General features: G+C 46.3%; 1 protein-coding gene across 1 annotated transcript in view; it reads left to right on the forward strand.

The window, feature by feature from the left end:
- Nucleotides 1-2,756: 2,756 nt before the first annotated feature.
- Nucleotides 2,757-18,196, forward strand: part of LOC110516215 (ornithine aminotransferase, mitochondrial) — a 35,554-nt gene continuing 20,114 nt past the window's right edge. The window contains exon 1 of the mRNA XM_036960322.1: nucleotides 2,757-3,075. The gene's annotated coding sequence lies outside the window, so the exon portion shown is untranslated. The remainder of the gene's footprint in view (nucleotides 3,076-18,196) is intronic.

The following is an 18,196-nucleotide window of genomic DNA, read 5'->3' on the forward strand; positions in this document are numbered from 1 at the left end:
TGTACCGTAATACCCTGTATATAGCCTCCACATTGACTCTGTACCGGTACCCCCTGTATATAGCCTCCACATTGACTCTGTACTGGTACCCCCTGTATATAGTCTCCACATTGACTCTGTACCGGTATCCCCTGTATATAGCCTCCACATTGACTCTGTACCAGTAGCCCCTGTATATAGCCTCCACATTGACTCTGTACCAGTACCCCCTGTATATAGCCTCCACATTGACTCTGTACCGTAATACCCTGTATATAGCCTCCACATTGACTCTGTACCGTAATACCCTGTATATAGCCTCCACATTGACTCTGTACCGGTACACCCTGTATATAGCCTCCACATTGACTCTGTACTGGTACCCCCTGTATATAGTCTCCACATTGACTCTGTACCGGTACCCCCTGTATATAGCCTCCACATTGACTCTGTACCAGTAGCCCCTGTATATAGCCTCCACATTGACTCTGTACCAGTACCCCCTGTATATAGCCTCCACATTGACTCTGTACCGTAATACCCTGTATATAGCCTCCACATTGACTCTGTACTGGTACCCCCTGTATATAGCCTCCACATTGACTCTGTACTGGTACCCCCTGTATATAGCCTCCACATTGACTCTGTACCGTAATACCCTGTATATAGCCTCCACATTGACTCTGTACCGGTACCCCCTGTATATAGCCTCCACATTGACTCTGTACCGGTATCCCCTGTATATAGCCTCCACATTGACTCTGTACCAGTAGCCCCTGTATATAGCCTCCACATTGACTCTGTACCAGTACCCCCTGTATATAGCCTCCACATTGACTCTGTACCGTAATACCCTGTATATAGCCTCCACATTGACTCTGTACCGGTACCCCCTGTATATAGCCTCCACATTGACTCTGTACCGGTACCCCCTGTATATAGCCTCCACATTGACTCTGTACCGGTACCCCCTGTATATAGCCTCCACATTGACTCTGTACCGGTACCCCCTGTATATAGCCTCCACATTGACCCTGTACCGGTACCCCCTGTATATAGCCTCCACATTGACCCTGTACCGGTACCCCCTGTATATAGCCTCCACATTGACTCTGTACCGGTACCCCCTGTATATAGCCTCCACATTGACTCTGTACCGGTACCCCCTGTATATAGCCTCCACATTGACTCTGTACCAGTACCCCCTGTATATAGCCTCCACATTGACTCTGTACCAGTACCCCCTGTATATAGCCTCCACATTGACTCTGTACCGGTACCCCCTGTATATAGCCTCCACATTGACTCTGTACCGGTACCCCCTGTATATAACCTCCACATTGACTCTGTACCGGTACCCCCTGTATATAGCCTCCACATTGACTCTGTACCGGTACCCCCTGTATATAGTCTCCACATTGACTCTGTACCGTAATACCCTGTATATAGCCTCCCCTGCCTCATTATTGTTATTTTATTGTGTACAGTTTTATTCTATTTTTTACTTTAGTTTATTTAGTAAATATTTTCTTAACTCTATTTCTTAAACTGCATTGTTGGTTAGGGGATTGTATTCAGCATTTCACTGTAAGGTCTACTACACCTGTTGTATTCAGCATTTCACTGTAAGGTCTACTACACCTGTTGTATTCAGCATTTCACTGTGAGGTCCACTACACCTGTTGTATTCAGCATTTCACTGTAAGGTCTACTACACCTGTTGTATTCGGCATTTCACTGCAAGGTCTACTACACCTGTTGTATTCAGCATTTCACTGTAAGGTCTACTACACCTGTTGTATTCAGCATTTCACTGTGAGGTCTACTACACCTGTTGTATTCAGCATTTCACTGTGAGGTCTACTACACCTGTTGTATTCAGCATTTCAGAGATACTATATACAGTAGAGAGGCTATATAGAGTAGAGAGGCTATATACAGTAGCGAGGTTATATACAGTAGAGAGGCTTTATACAGTAGGGAGGCTATATACAGTAGAGAGGCTATATATAGTAGAGAGATTATATACAGTAGAGAGGCTATATACAGTAGAGAGGCTATATACAGTAGAGAGGCTATATACAGTAGAGAAGTTATATACAGTAGAGAGGTTATACACTAGAGAGGTTATATACAGTAGAGAGGTTATATACAGTAGAGAGGTTATATACAGTAGAGAGGTTATATACAGTAGCGAGGTGAAGATTGTTCTCTACCAGACTATTTATATTGACCCCCTGATTAGTCACCGTTCACTAAGCCTGAAACCACTGTGTTTTGCTGAATGTCCCAGGGCGCAGCTGCTGTTCAAACACACGTAGACTATGTTAGGTAACGATTGTGTCAACAAGTAGGGCTGGATATTGGTCAATTTCTGTCTTTGAAAGAGCAAAGCCAGTTGAGGAGTGAAAAAAAATAAATCATATTGATCTTTAAAGATAACCGAAACATATATTTAATTGATTTGATAGGATTTCTTTTCAACATGCAAAATGAAGACTAAGCTATTCAAATCATGAACCTCACACCTTGACACGTTTCCTATTGATTATGATGAATTTAACATAATTTAAAAACAAAACAAAAAAAAAAGCTTTTTTAAATACAACAAAACAGGAAACAAATAGGCAGTAGGGCATGAAGGTATTTACGCACATATGAACACGTCGAAATGTGACCAACAACATCGCAATGATTTGTTGATATTGCATCATCGAAGTTGCGCATCATCATCCGTGCTACGCTCAATGTCATTTAGCGCATTTTGGACCAATTCTAGACGTGCACCACTTAACCTTTACTAATGGCTACTTGGAATAGTTTCACCAAGACAAACGGTGATATGATATAATATATATATATATATATATATATATAAAGAAGCGGTCATCTCTTTTGAAGTGCATAGCCAACTCAATCTAAATGAGTTTGTCTGTAGATAGACAGCATCTTGGGGCGGGACAGTGAACCTCAGTAGTTGACGCAGCTGATCTCGTTCACAGCAGCGTTTCTCTCCTGACTGCTGGTTTCCTGTTTCTGGATATTTAAAAAAACAACAACCACGTTATTTTCAAGAGGAGCTCATATTTTTTAAAGGTAATTCGAGTGATATTGTATTCAGCTAAAGTACAAGTTAATTTTTTTTGAGTGATTAGTTAGCTAGCTTGGTGGTAGGAGTTTCTCCGGTTTCCCCGAGCAGCCGGTGGTTAGGTAACGGGAGCCAGCCGGTGTTTTATCACGTAACGTAGTTACAGCTAGCTAGCTAACTGACTAAAGTGGCGTTTGCAATACCATCTGGTTTAGCTAACGAATGTAGCTAGTTAACTAGTTAGCTACATTTATCCAACCCAAAATAAACCATATTTCGTCGATAGCGCACAAACTGATGAAGGTGAGCTAGCAAGTTAGCATGCTAGCAACAGTATCTCAGGTAGCTTCGTCCCACAACTAACGTTAGCTAATATACACGGTCATTTAAAACGGATAACAATTTAGACTTTTTTTTAGACTGTTAATGTTACGGATGGCTAACGTTATCTGTTACAGATGGCAGGAGTCAAAATTATTGTTAATATAATTTATTTAAATTGAAAAATGAAGGACGAAGGTACCGCTCAGGTAATATTCCATGAACTCGGCAGTGACGGATGGTTGGTGAGGAGGGCAGTTAGCTAAATTACATTTGTTTTCATGCTAACTAGCTAGGATTAGCTCTCTCTGTGTCTCTGTCTGTCTCTCTCTCTTGCTCTGTCTCTCATTCTCTCTGTCTCTGTCTGTCTCTGTCTGTCTGTCTGTCTCTCTCTGTCTGTCTGTCTCTGTCTGTCTCTCTCTCTGTCTGTCTCTGTCTGTCTGTGTTTGTCTCTGTCTTTCTCTCTCTGTCTGTCAACAGGCTCGACCTGTTTTTAATTTAAATGACAGATGGTTGTTGACAGTGGTTAATTTGTGAATTGGGAGGTGCCGGGAACACACAGTGAGCGCTAGCCCCGGGTGCTCTGAGGTACCGGATTAAACAGCCAAATCACGTATTATCTATGGTGGTGAAATGGACAGCGCTCTCCAAGGTGCTGATGAATCCCATAGCGTTTTAGAAATCACTGCTTTAGAAGCCTCTGATAGGCTAATTGACATCATTTGATACGCATAGCCTATATGCCAACATACTGTAGAATAGAGGTGGGGTTGACACAAGTCCGAACTTCTTTATAGCACATTTTTAAAGCCTCAGTGTACAGCAAAAACATTTTTTTTTAAAAAGTTTACAGCGGACCACCCGGGCATATGCACACATACTCAACTGTGGTGCTTACAAAGCCCGAATTATCATACGATTTAAGACATCGATGTAGCAGTATAACAAATATCCCCATGTTGGAATATATCATTAAAAACATAAGTCGATGTAGGTTACAGCATAACTAGCGCAGGGAGACGAGAGAGGCTGCCGTCTTACCTACAGACTTGAAATCACTGGCCACTTTAATAAATGGAACACTTTAATCATGTTTACATATGTCACATTACTCATCTCATATGTACAGTTGAAGTCAGACGTTTACATATATTTATGTAGGAGTCATTAAAACTCGTTTTTTTTTTCAACCACTCCACAAATTTCTTGTTCACAAACTATAGTTTTGGCAAGTCGGTTAGGACATCGACTTTTGTGCATTGACACAAGTCATTTTTCCAACAATTGTTTACAGACAGATTATTTCACTTATAATTCACTGTATCACAATTCCAGTGGATCAGAAGTTTACATACACTAAGTTGAGTGGGCCTTTAAACAGCAATGGAAAATTCCAGAAGACGATGTCATGGCTTTAGACGCCTCTGATAGGCTAATTGACATAATTTGAGTCAATTGGAGGTGTATCTGTGGATGTTTTTCAAGGCATACCTTCAAACTCAGTGCCTCTTTGGGAAAATCAAAGAAATCAGCCAAGACATCAGAAAAAAAATTGTAGACCTCCACAAGTCTGGTTCGTCCTTGGGAGCAATCTCCAAACGCCTGAAGGTACCACATTAATCTGTACAAACAATAGTACACAAGTATAAACACCATGGGACCACGCAGCCATCATACCGCTCAGGAAGGAGACGCGTTCTGTCTCCTAGAGATGAATGTACTTTGGTGCGAAAAGTGCAAATCAATCCCAGAACAACAGCAAAGGACCTTGTGAAGATGCTGGAGGAAACGGTAGAAAAGGTTCTATATCCACAGTAAAACGAGTCCTATATCGACATAACCTGAAAGGCCGCTCAGCAAGGAAGAAGCCACTGCTCCAAAACCGCCATAAATAAGCCAGACTACGGTTTGCAACTGCACATGGGGACAAAGATCGTACTTTTGGAGAATGTCCTCTGGTCTGATGAGAGCAAAATAGAACTGTTTGGCCATAATGACCATCGTTATGTTTGGAGGAAAAAGGGGGAGGCTTGCAAGCCGAAGAACACCATCCCAACCGTGAAGCACGGGGGTAGCAGCATCATGTTGTGGGGGTGCTTTGCTGCAGGAGGGACTGGTGCACTTCACAAAATAGATGGCATCATGAGGAAGGGGAAATTATGTGGATATATTGAAGCAACATCTCAAGACATCAGTCAGGAGGTTAAAGCTCGGTTGCAAATAGGTCTTCCAAATGGACAATGACACCAAGCATACTTCCAAAGTTGTGGCAAAATGACCTAAAGACAACTAAGTCAAGGTATTGGAGTGGCCATCACAAAGCCCTGACCTCAATCCTATAGAAAATTTGTGGGCAGAACTGAAAAAGCGTGTGCGAGCATGGAGGCCTACAAACCTGACTCAGTTACACCAGCTCTGTCAGGAGGAATGGGCCAAAATACACCCAAATGATTGTGGGAAGCTTGTGAAATAAATCAAATCATTAATATCTCCCATGTTATAGCACTCGGGTAAGGAGCCTTGGGCCAGTAGCCAGTGATGAGACTGATTTGATTTGGTAATTACAGCTTTTCATAAGCTGTGAGGATAGATAATAGCAACATATAGAGGCATAGAAACTGGGCCACGCTGCTGTGGTAGTCAGCCGACCTGAGGGATAGAGGGAGGTGAACTCTCGGTCCTATTCATTAGTGTTTAACTGTAGCAAAAAACATTTTGCAATGGAAAAAATAAAATGAGAGTTTTTTCTTTTCTCCCCCTTATTGGACAAGTTGAGGTAGTGAGTTGAGTCCCTCTCTGTTTTGGTGCCTAGTGAATATGACCGTGAACTCTGGTCTTGTGGTGGTCGGTCACATGGCCTGTGAGTTGGGCCTGTTCTTAATTTAGCTGTGGCTTGTGATGTACAGGGGGTGTGTTTTGGGGAGGTGGTGCCGACCACAACCTATCACCTTCTTCCATGACCAATTTGGACAGGGGGTGTGTTTTTGGGAGGCGGTGCCGACCACAACCTATCACCTTCTTCCATGACCAATTTGGACAGGGGATGTGTTTTTGGGAGGCGGTGCCGACCACAACCTATCACCTTCTTCCATGACCAATTTGGACAGGGGGTTTGTTTTTGGGAGGCGGTGCCGACCACAACCCATCACTTTCTTCCATGACCAATTTGGACAGGGGGTGTGTTTTTGGGGAGGCGGTGCCGACCTCAACCGATCACCTTCTTCCATGACCAATTTGGCAAATCAAACATTGCCCTCGTGGGACAGACATAAACCTTTGTGAGGTCAGGGACTTGACTCCTGACTCACTTAGCTCTCTGGTTAAAGACCATCAACACCACTATGGAGTTAGCATTCTCCCTACTGTTCAATCCACGTGGATTTAGTTGTCCTGCTGATGTGTCCTGTGTTCATTCTATGAAATATGTGATCTTTAAACAAAACAAAAAACTGGAATTGAACTGAAGCGTTAATCTAGTGAACAACAAGCTCTTTAGAATTGGTCAAATGTTAAACTGGTGTTTTTTCATAGGTAAAGTTTAGCCCTATTTCTCAGATAGGAAGTTTTGATAATATCATGAAGAGCCCACCTGTAAAGAGGTGTAACTTACAGAGCCCTAAAAAGCCTTTCCAGTGGGCCGGTCATTTAAATGTGTATTGTCACTTGATCATCTCATCTAGATTAATGAATCAGACTCCAGCCATGTGATTGCCTGTTCTCTTTCAACTGCAGTGTATTATCTCTCCCTTCTATTGCAGCATACCAACTCCGTCTAGCCTGTAATCTTTTCACTAGACTCTTCCTGGGACTCCCTGCGTTGTTTCCATAGCAACAGTGCTGCTAATCAGAGAGAAAAGATCAGGAACAAGTGAACACTTACAAGTTCATTTAAAAGTATGGGGTTTAGTTGATGTGAACCCAGGGCATCCAGAGGTCTAGCAGAGGTCAGGTCTTTCTATTGTGCCGCTGTGTTTGAAAGAGAAGTGCAACTCGGCATTCCTGCCCGCTGAATACACACTGAGTGGAGGATCACATACTGATGCCAGGCTGGTATATCATTATCACAGAATGTACCCCACCACCCTTTGTGGCCAGGGTTGGATGAGGACAGGTTGTACCCCACCACCATTGTGGACAGGGTTGGATGAGGACAGGTTGTACCCCACCACCCTTGGCGGCCAGGGTTGGATGAGGACAGGTTGTACCCCACCACCCTTTGTGGACAGGGTTGGATGAGGACAGGTTGTACCCCACCACCCATCCAGGATTGGATGAGGACAGGTTGTACCCCATCACCCTTTGTGGCCAGGGTTGGATGAGGACAGGTTGTACCCCACCACCCATCCAGGATTGGATGAGGACAGGTTGTACCCCACCACCCTTGGTGACCAGGGTTGGATGAGGACAGGTTGTACCCCACCACCCTTGGTGACCAGGGTTGGATGAGGACAGGTTGTACCCCACCACCCTTGGTGACCAGGGTTGGATGAGGACAGGTTGTACCCACCACCCTTTGTGGCCAGGGTTGGATGAGGACAGGTTGTACCCCACCACCCTTGGTGGCCAGGGTTGGATGAGGACAGGTTGTACCCCACCACCCATCCAGGATTGGATGAGGACAGGTTGTACCCCACCACCCTTTGTGACCAGGATTGGATGAGGACAGGTTGTACCCCACCACCCTTGGTGACCAGGGTTGGATGAGGACAGGTTGTACCCACCACCCTTTGTGGCCAGGGTTGGATGAGGACAGGTTGTACCCCACCACCCTTTGTGGTCAGGGTTGGATGAGGACAGGTTGTACCCCACCACCCTTGGTGGCCAGGGTTGGATGAGGACAGGTTGTACCCCACCACCCATCCAGGATTGGATGAGGACAGGTTGTACCCCACCACCCTTGGTGACCAGGATTGGATGAGGACAGGTTGTACCCCACCACCCTTGGTGACCAGGGTTGGATGAGGACAGGTTGTACCCCACCACCCTTGGTGGCCAGGGTTGGATGAGGACAGGTTGTACCCCACCACCCATCCAGGATTGGATGAGGACAGGTTGTACCCCACCACCCTTTGTGACCAGGATTGGATGAGGACAGGTTGTACCCCACCACCCTTGGTGACCAGGGTTGGATGAGGACAGGTTGTACCCACCACCCTTTGTGGCCAGGGTTGGATGAGGACAGGTTGTACCTACCACCCTTTGTGGTCAGGGTTGGATGAGGACAGGTTGTACCCCACCACCCTTGGTGGCCAGGGTTGGATGAGGACAGGTTGTACCCCACCACCCTTTGTGGTCAGGGTTGGATGAGGACAGGTTGTACCCCACAACCCTTGGTGGCCAGGGTTGGATGAGGACAGGTTGTACCCCACCACCCATCCAGGATTGGATGAGGACAGGTTGTACCCCACCACCCTTGGTGACCAGGATTGGATGAGGACAGGTTGTACCCCACCACCCTTGGTGACCAGGGTTGGATGAGGACAGGTTGTACCCCACCACCCTTGATGGCCAGGGTTGGATGAGGACAGGTTGTACCCCACCACCCATCCAGGATTGGATGAGGACAGGTTGTACCCCACCACCCTTTGTGACCAGGATTGGATGAGGACAGGTTGTACCCCACCACCCTTGGTGACCAGGGTTGGATGAGGACAGGTTGTACCCACCACCCTTTGTGGCCAGGGTTGGATGAGGACAGGTTGTACCCCACCACCCTTTGTGGTCATGGTTGGATGAGGACAGGTTGTACCCCACCACCCTTGGTGGCCAGGGTTGGATGAGGACAGGTTGTACCCCACCACCCTTGGTGGCCAGGGTTGGATGAGGACAGGTTGTACCCCACCACCCATCCAGGATTGGATGAGGACAGGTTGTACCCCACCACCCATCCAGGGTTGGATGAGGACAGGTTGTACCCCACCACCCATCCAGGATTGGATGAGGACAGGTTGTACCCCACCACGCTTTGTGGCCAGGGTTGGATGAGGACAGGTTGTACCCCACCACCCATCCAGGGTTGGATGAGGACAGGTTGTGCCCCATCACCCTTGGTGGCCAGGGTTGGATGAGGACAGGTTGTACCCTACCACCCATCCAGGATTGGATGAGGACAGGTTGTACCCCATCACCCTTGGTGGCCAGGGTTGGATGAGGACAGGTTGTACCCCACCACCCATCCATGGTTGGATGAGGACAGGTTGTACCCTACCACCCTTTGTGGTCAGGGTTGGATGAGGACAGGTTGTACCCCACCACCCATCCAGGGTTGGATGAGGACAGGTTGTACCCCACCACCCTTTGTGGTCAGGGTTGGATGAGGACAGGTTGTACCCCACCACCCTTTGTGGTCAGGGTTGGATGAGGACAGGTTGTACCCCACCACCCTTTGTGGTCAGGGTTGGATGAGGACAGGTTGTACCCCACCACCCTTTGTGGTCAGGGTTGGATGAGCACAGGTTGTACCCCACCACCCATCCAGGGTTGGATGAGGACAGGTTGTACCCCACCACCCTTTGTGGTCAGGGTTGGATGAGGACAGGTTGTACCCCACCACCCTTGGTGACCAGGGTTGGATGAGGACAGGTTGTACCCCACCACCCTTGGTGGCCAGGTTGGATGAGGACAGGTTGTACCCCACCACCCATCCAGGATTGGATGAGGACAGGTTGTACCCCACCACCCTTTGTGACCAGGATTGGATGAGGACAGGTTGTACCCCACCACCCTTGGTGACCAGGGTTGGATGAGGACAGGTTGTACCCACCACCCTTTGTGGCCAGGGTTGGATGAGGACAGGTTGTACCCCACCACCCTTTGTGGTCAGGGTTGAATGAGGACAGGTTGTACCCCACCACCCTTGGTGGCCAGGGTTGGATGAGGACAGGTTGTACCCCACCACCCATCCAGGATTGGATGAGGACAGGTTGTACCCCACCACCCTTTGTGACCAGGATTGGATGAGGACAGGTTGTACCCCACCACCCTTGGTGACCAGGGTTGGATGAGGACAGGTTGTACCCACCACCCTTTGTGGCCAGGGTTGGATGAGGACAGGTTGTACCCCACCACCCTTTGTGGTCAGGGTTGAATGAGGACAGGTTGTACCCCACCACCCTTGGTGGCCAGGGTTGGATGAGGACAGGTTGTACCCCACCACCCTTTGTGGTCAGGGTTGGATGAGGACAGGTTGTACCCCACCACCCTTGGTGGCCAGGGTTGGATGAGGACAGGTTGTACCCCACCACCCATCCAGGATTGGATGAGGACAGGTTGTACCCCACCACCCTTGGTGACCAGGATTGGATGAGGACAGGTGTTACCCCACCACCCTTGGTGACCAGGGTTGGATAAGGACAGGTTGTACCCCACCACCCTTGGTGGCCAGAGTTGGATGAGGACAGGTTGTACCCCACCACCCATCCAGGATTGGATGAGGACAGGTTGTACCCCACCACCCTTTGTGACCAGGATTGGATGAGGACAGGTTGTACCCCACCACCCTTGGTGACCAGGGTTGGATGAGGACAGGTTGTACCCACCACCCTTTGTGGCCAGGGTTGGATGAGGACAGGTTGTACCCCACCACCCTTTGTGGTCAGGGTTGGATGAGGACAGGTTGTACCCCACCACCCTTGGTGGCCAGGGTTGGATGAGGACAGGTTGTACCCCACCACCCATCCAGGATTGGATGAGGACAGGTTGTACCCCACCACCCTTGGTGACCAGGATTGGATGAGGACAGGTTGTACCCACCACCCTTGGTGACCAGGGTTGGATGAGGACAGGTTGTACCTCACCACCCTTGGTGGCCAGGGTTGGATGAGGACAGGTTGTACCCCACCACCCTTGGTGGCCAGGGTTGGATGAGGACAGGCCATCCAGGATTGGATGAGGACAGGTTGTACCCCACCACCCATCCAGGGTTGGATGAGGACAGGTTGTACCCCACCACCCATCCAGGATTGGATGAGGACAGGTTGTACCCCACCACCCTTTGTGGCCAGGTTTGGATGAGGACAGGTTGTACCCCACCACCCATCCAGGGTTGGATGAGGACAGGTTGTGCCCCATCACCCTTGGTGGCCAGGGTTGGATGAGGACAGGTTGTACCCCACCACCCATCCAGGATTGGATGAGGACAGGTTGTACCCCATCACCCTTGGTGGCCAGGGTTGGATGAGGACAGGTTGTACCCCACCACCCATCCATGGTTGGATGAGGACAGGTTGTACCCTACCACCCTTTGTGGTCAGGGTTGGATGAGGACAGGTTGTACCCCACCACCCATCCAGGGTTGGATGAGGACAGGTTGTACCCCACCACCCTTTGTGGTCAGGGTTGGATGAGGACAGGTTGTACCCCACCACCCTTTGTGGTCAGGGTTGGATGAGGACAGGTTGTACCCCACCACCCTTTGTGGTCACGGTTGGATGAGCACAGGTTGTACCCCACCACCCATCCAGGGTTGGATGAGGACAGGTTGTACCCCACCACCCTTTGTGGTCAGGGTTGGATGAGGACAGGTTGTACCCCACCACCCTTTGTGGCCAGGGTTGGATGAGGACAGGTTGTACCCCACCACCCTTTGTGGTCAGGGTTGGATGAGGACAGGTTGTACCCCACCACCCTTTGTGGCCAGGGTTGAATGAGTACAGGTTGTACCCCACCACCCTTTGTGGCCAGGGTTGGATGAGGACAGGTTGTACCCCACCACCCTTTGTGGCCAGGGTTGGATGAGGACAGTTTGTAACCCACCACCCTTTGTGGCAAGGTCTGTTTTGTGATTTCACCCCCTGATGACCAGAGTCACATTCGTGATTTCACCCCCTGATGACCAGGGTCTGATTCGTGATTTCACCCCCTGATGACCAGGGTCTGATTCGTGATTTCACCCCCTGATGACCAGGGTCTGATTCGTGATTTCACCCCCTGATGACCAGGGTCAGATTTGTGATTTCACCCCCTGATGACCAGGGTCAGATTTGTGATTTCACCCCCTGATGACCAGGGTCTGATTCGTGATTTCACCCCCTGATGACCAGGGTCTGATTCGTGATTTCACCCCCTGATGACCAGGGTCTGATTCGTGATTTCACCCCCTGATGACCAGGGTCTAATTCGTGATTTCACCCCCTGATGACCTGGGTCTGATTCGTGATTTCACCCCCTGATGACCAGGGTCTGATTCGTGATTTCACCCCCTGATGACCAGGGTCTGATTTGTGATTTCACCCCCTGATGACCAGGATCTGATTCGTGATTTCACCCCCTGATGACCAGGATCTGATTCGTGATTTCACCCCTTGATGACCAGGGTCTGATTCATGATTTCACTCCCTGATGACCAGGGTCAAATTCATGATTTCACCCCCGGATGACCAGGGTCTGATTCATGATTTCACCCCCTGATGACCAGGGTCTGATTCATGATTTCACTCCCTGATGACCAGGGTCAAATTCATGATTTCACCCCCGGATGACCAGGGTCTGATTCATGATTTCACCCCCTGTTGACCAGGGTCTGATTTATGACCACTGTGACCCATTGCTCTGTGACCCATTGCCGTTGTGAGACTTCTGCTTAAGGTTTTATGTTACTCTAGAACCTGGTTGATCTATTGTTATCGTTAACTTGTGGGCTGTGTTCACTAGGAACGAAACGGAATAAAACCGTCTGATGCCGAGTGAAACGGGCAACTTTGTAGACTGTAGCAGACGTTCCAGTGCATGGTCTTCTGTTTGGTGCCTAATGAACTAGGAATGTGACAAATGTAAAACAATTGTTAATATTATTATTATTTTTAATGGTTTTAAATGTTTTTTAAAAATGACTTCACAATCCAAATATGGTTCCTTGTATGAACTGCACTGCCCCCTAGCAGTTAGTCTACTCCTGTCCTGCCAACCTACCTACCGGTCCTCACTAGTTACCACAGCCACAAAGTCAGAAAACCTATTTCTACAATTAATGATTTTAAACCTAATCTTAACCACACTGATAACCTTATGCCTCACCTTAAAATAACACCAAAAATATACTTTTTGTTTTCGTGATTTGTTTTTTTTACAATAAAGCCAGTTTTGACTTCTTGGCTGTGGTATCTAGTGGAACCCCTACTGCTGTCCCCACCCACTCAATGGTACTTACTGCTGTCCCCACCCACTCAGCAACAATGGTACTTACTGCTGTCCCCACCCACTCAGCAACAATGGTACTTACTGCTGTCCTCATGGTTTTTCCACATGGCATGTTGTAGTCTGGTTCTAGATATGCCGTTATCCTGTCTAGGCACGGGGTTCCGCTAGCGCCAACAGCCAATGAAATTGCAGGGCACCAAATTCAATCAACAGAACTCTCATAATTCAAATTTCTCAAACATACAAGGATTAGACACCATTTTAAAGATACAATTCTCGTTAATCCAACGACAGTGTCCGATTTCAAAAAAGCTTTTCGGCGAAAGCAGAACATATCATTATGTTAGGTCAGCAACTAGTCACAGAAAGCATACAGCGATTTTCCAACCAAAGAGAGGAGTCACAAAAAGCAGAAATAGAGATAAAATGAATCACTAACCTTTGATATTCTTCATCAGATGACACTCCCGGGACAACATGTTACACAATGCATGTCTGTTTTGTTCGATCAAGTTCATATTTATGTCCAAAAACCTCAGTTTATATTTGGCTTTGCCTCCAAAAACATCCAGTGAATTTGCACAGAGCCACGTCAATTTACAGAAATACTCATAATAAACATTGATAAACGATACAAGTGTTATTCACAGAATTAAAGAGCTACTTCTCCTTAATGTAACCGCTTTGTCAGATTTAAATTTACGGAAAAAGCAAACCGTGCAATAATCTGAGTATGGCGCTCAGAGACCAACACAACCCAAAAAGATATCTGCCATGTTAGAGTCAACAGAAGTCAGAAATAGCATTATAAATATTCACTTACCTTTGATGATCTTCATCAGAATGCACTCCCAGGAATCCCAGGTCAAATCATTCTTTAGAATGTTTTCATCATAAATCTTCAATAATGTTCCAACCGGAGAATTCCTTTGTCTGTAGAAAAGCAATGGAACGCGAGGTAACTTTCACATGACCGTGCGTCACGAGCTCGTGGCTCTCTGCCAGACACCTGACTCATTCCCCTCTCATTCTGCCCCACTTCACAGTAGAAGCCTCAAACAAGGTTCTAAAGACTGTTGACATCTAGTGGAAGCCGAGGAAGTGCAAAATGACCCCATAGACACTGTGTATTCGATAGGCCAAGAGTTGAAAAACGACAAACCTCAGTTTTCCCACTTCCTGTTTGGATTGTTCTCAGGTTTTCGCCTGCCATATGAGTTCTGTTATACTCACAGACATCATTCAAACAGTTTTAGAAACTTCAGAGTGTTTTCTATCCAAATCTACTAATAATATGCATATATTAGCAACTGGGACTAGGTAGCAGGCAGTTTACTCTGGGCACGCTCTTCATCCAAACGTGAAAATGCTGCCCCCTAGCCCAAACAGGTTACGGTATTGAAGCAGACATTCTCCACCATTTGACAATTGCTGCATATCAACTCCAATCGTTTCTGTAATCTCCCTCAGTCCCTCATTGCACTGTTGGGTCTCACAGTGCTTCCCTTTCGGCAGTGGGTCGGGTCTCACTGTGCCTCCCTTTTGGCAGTGGGTTGGGTCTCACGGTGCTTCCCTTTCGGCATTGGACCTGTACTGCCAGTCTAGCTCAATTCCAACTCGCCAAAGTTTGCGTTTCATCACCTTCTCATTTAACTTTCCAAAGTTTGGCCATACAGGACTTCCCTGCTGGTTGTTCCCAGTCTCACTCTCTGACCTATCAGAACCAACAGAACAGATAAGATGTTCTTTCAGAGGCCAAAGAAATATCCCGTGGAGTACCGCAGGGATCCATTTTAGGGCCACTCTAATTTCTTATATACGTTAATGATATACCAGATACAGTAAAGTGCAAACTGTTGCTTTATGCTGATGATTCAGCCGTATACTGATATCAGGGAAGGATACAGTTCACATAGAGGAGACCCCGAGTAAGGAATTGTAGTTTTGTTTTTAGAGATTGTTGTCAGTCAACCAAATTTGTCACTATATATTTACGAAAAAACGTGTCTATTTTCTTTGGAACAGAATGCAGATTGCTTAAAGGTTGACAAGATAAAAGTGAACTGTGCAGGCAAGGAGATTGAATTGAAAACAAGTGTATCTTATCTTGGTGTGTCCCTAGATCAATCCCTTCCTTTCTGGAGACATGATTGGAGACATGATTGGAGACATGATTGGAGACATGATTGGAGACATGATTGGAGACATGATTGGAGACATGAATGCTCCTAAAAAAATATATATTTCTAAAATGACAGAACAAATTGAAAAGTTTTTGTTATCGTAACACTAGATATTTTATCATCCAAAGTTAAGAAACTGCTTGTCTCAACCATGATTCGGTGTCATTTTGATTATGCCTACTCTGCTTGGTATAGTGGGCTGTCAAAACAACTGAACAAGAGAATCCAGGTCATGAGCATATACAGTGCCTTGCGAAAGTATTCGGCCCCCTTGAACTTTGCGACCTTTTGCCACATTTCAGGCTTCAAACATAAAGATATAAAACTGTATTTTTTTGTGAAGAATCAACAACAAGTGGGACACAATCATGAAGTGGAACGACATTTATTGGATATTTCAAACTTTTTTAACAAATCAAAAACTGAAAAATTGGGCGTGCAAAATTATTCAGCCCCCTTAAGTTAATACTTTGTAGCGCCACCTTTTGCTGCGATTACAGCTGCAAGTCACTTGGGGTATGTCTCTATCAGTTTTGCACATCGAGAGACTGACATTTTTTCCCATTCCTCCTTGCAAAACAGCTCGAGTTCAGTGAGGTTGGATGGAGAGCATTTGTGAACAGCAGTTTTCAGTTCTTTCCACAGATTCTCGATTGGATTCAGGTCTGGACTTTGACTTGGCCATTCTAACACCTGGATATGTTTATTTTTGAACCATTCCATTGTAGATTTTGCTTTATGTTTTGGATCATTGTCTTGTTGGAAGACAAATCTCCGTCCCAGTCTCAGGTCTTTTGCAGACTCCATCAGGTTTTCTTCCAGAATGGTCCTGTATTTGGCTCCATCCATCTTCCCATCAATTTTAACCATCTTCCCTGTCCCTGCTGAAGAAAAGCAGGCCCAAACCATGATGCTGCCACCACCATGTTTGACAGTGGGGATGGTGTGTTCAGCTGTGTTGCTTTTACGCCAAACATAACGTTTTGCATTGTTGCCAAAAAGTTCAATTTTGGTTTCATCTGACCAGAGCACCTTCTTCCACATGTTTGGTGTGTCTCCCAGGTGGCTTGTGGCAAACTTTAAACGACACTTTTTATGGATATCTTTAAGAAATGGCTTTCTTCTTGCCACTCTTCCATAAAGGCCAGATTTGTGCAATATACGACTGATTGTTGTCCTATGGACAGAGTCTCCCACCTCAGCTGTAGATCTCTGCAGTTCATCCAGAGTGATCATGGGCCTCTTGGCTGCGTCTCTGATCAGTCTTCTCCTTGTATGAGCTGAAAGTTTAGAGGGACGGCCAGGTCTTGGTAGATTTGCAGTGGTCTGATACTCCTTCCATTTCAATATTATCGCTTGCACAGTGCTCCTTGGGATGTTTAAAGCTTGGGAAATCTTTTTGTATCCAAATCCGGCTTTAAACTTCTTCACAACAGTATCTCGGACCTGCCTGGTGTGTTCCTTGTTCTTCATGATGCTCTGTGCACTTTTAACGGACGTCTGAGACTATCACAGTGCAGGTGCATTTATACGGAGACTTGATTACACACAGGTGGATTGTATGTATCATCATTAGTCATTTAAGTCAACATTGGATCATTCAGAGATCCTCACTGAACTTCTGGAGAGAGTTTGCTGCACTGAAAGTAAAGGGGCTGAATAATTTTGCACGCCCAATTTTTCAGTTTTTGATTTGTTAAAAAAGTTTGAAATATCCAATAAATGTCGTTCCACTTCATGATTGTGTCCCACTTGTTGTTGATTCTTCACAAAAAAATACAGTTTTATATCTTTATGTTTGAAGCCTGAAATGTGGCAAAAGGTCGCAAAGTTCAAGGGGGCCGAATACTTTCGCAAGGCACTGTACCTGATAACATTATTCACAATGTCCCCCCCCCTAGGACCCACATAGGGGTGCAGGAGTTCTGGGAGGTGGGCTTGTTGCCTTTGGAGTCCAGAGTGGATCAACTTAAACTTCATTACATGTTTGACATCTTAAATGATCGTGCCCCAGGTTATATGGAGAAAAAAACCCACATTGATATGGTCTATAGCCAACACCAGTTACAATACCAGAACCAGAGTTTGTCTTGTACTGCGAGGAGCCTGTTTTTCCATACAGGCATTTGTCTATGGAATAGCCTCCCCTTGGAGACGAAGCAAAGGAAAAAAGTAGAAATAGCTTTAAAAGCTTTTCATTTGGACAAGGTTGTCTAAGTAAGAGAAACCACTGCCTCTTCTGCCCCCTACTGCTGGACAGGTGTATCTATGTGAATGATAGGTCAAATGTGCAATAAATATATATATATATATTTTTTTTTAAGGTCAAAATTTGATTTTTAAGGTTAGGGAGGATAGTGCCACTTTTTAGGATGTCTATATATATATGAATGTATTTATGGTTGTTTGTAATTCTGTCTCTTCTTTTTAATCATTATATTTGTTCTTGTTTTGGAAACGAGTGTTTTTAATGAATACTTTCAAGTGA

The sequence above is a fragment of the Oncorhynchus mykiss genome, chromosome 23 (genome assembly GCF_013265735.2).
Source record: "Oncorhynchus mykiss isolate Arlee chromosome 23, USDA_OmykA_1.1, whole genome shotgun sequence".
NCBI lineage: Eukaryota > Metazoa > Chordata > Actinopteri > Salmoniformes > Salmonidae > Oncorhynchus > Oncorhynchus mykiss.